We start from the raw sequence: 1,586 nt of genomic DNA on the forward strand, positions 1-1,586 counted from the left end.
AGCTGATGAAGGTCGTACGAAGGGTTAATTCTTCATCAGAGCTGAAGGACGGACTGAAGACGAAGCTGAACTGACGTGATGAACTCTGTGTTATTTATGTGTGCAGCATCACTAGAGACTCACGAAGGGTTAACTGTGTAACTGGTCACATGATCTGTAGTTCTGCCCCAGACACACGTCACATGACCAGCGCTTCACCAGCTGTGTGTCAGGACGTACACGAGCACTCTGAAGAGCACTAGGTAGTGTGCTCACTAGCGTCTGCAGGAAACACTTCAGTGTGTCGCTCAATCTCAGTGTCTTGTTTTAGCAACACTTCAGAGAAAACACAAATTCAGTCTGATCTTCATTATTCATTTTACAAAAAGCTTGACTAGAAATCTGAGTCTTCGTCTTGTTTTCCAGCACAGATGAGCTTCTGCGTCGGGTGGATGTCTCCTGATTCAAGGATGATATATGATGATAGATATGTGAGCGTTTAGGTTTAATGTGTAGACGGGAGACTTCTGATCTGAGCGTCTCGGTTGTGTCTGGATGCAGTGCATGGGTTTCCTGACTCACACTTCTACTGAACGTCAACAACATCAAAAATAATCCCAAAATGACAATTCATATTTGAAAATGTGTAAATAATATGAAGGAACTGTGTCTAAAATTAACAAAGGGCAATAACTGCATACAGATACAATTAATTATATAAATGCACGTTTAAAAGAAAAAAGTTTATTCATTTTTAATATTTTGTGTGAGAGCTTCACTGGGTTTCATGAGAAAACACTGTATCAAGTTTATTTGTGAAAGTCTTCCTCATCATCATCATCATCACACAGTCTGCTGGTGGTTTCCTGATCGGAGGCTCATCTCATATCGGTCTCTGTTTAGAGTTGAACTCTATCTGAAGTCTAGTGGTCTGTTAGTGAGTCAGTGCTCATGTCCTGGTGTCCAGCTGGTGATGTGTGTGTGTGTGTGTGTGTGTGAGGAACATGATGAGCTTCACGGCTCGTCTGGATTATGATTGTTATGATTATGAGATCATGTGTGTAACTGACAGATCAGCTGTTCACTGTGAGCATGTGCTGCCATTAAACATCTGCAGGTCACATGACTGTCAATCATCACACGAGCCACCGCTGACACACAGACCACCTCGACGTGTGTGTGTGTGTGTGTGTGTGTGTTTGAGAGAGAGAGTGTGTTTGTGTGTGTGTGCGCGTGTGTGTTTCAGACAGAGTGTGTGTGTGTGTGTGCGCGTGTGTGCGTGTGTGTGTTTCAGACAGAGTGTGTGTGTGTGTGTGAGTGTGAGTGTGTGTGTGTGTCTGTCAGTGAGAGTGTGCGTGTGTGTCAGTGAGAGTGTGTGTGTGTGTGTGTGTGTGTTCAGGACACTCAGCGGTCCTTCAGGAAATGAAGATCTCCACAGGTCCATCTGGATCAGCAGGAGTCTGGCTTTAGTTCTCTCTACAAAAAACAAAAAGAAATTTGGTTAAAATATTTAGGCCTAATGTAAGTCACAGAGAAATGAAACCGGTCAGATTTCTGCAGTTGACAAATCATGGCATATTTTATTATTATCCATTCGATTTTAGTCA

The sequence above is a fragment of the Carassius auratus genome, chromosome 36, assembly GCF_003368295.1.
Source record: "Carassius auratus strain Wakin chromosome 36, ASM336829v1, whole genome shotgun sequence".
Classification (NCBI taxonomy): Eukaryota; Metazoa; Chordata; class Actinopteri; order Cypriniformes; family Cyprinidae; genus Carassius; species Carassius auratus.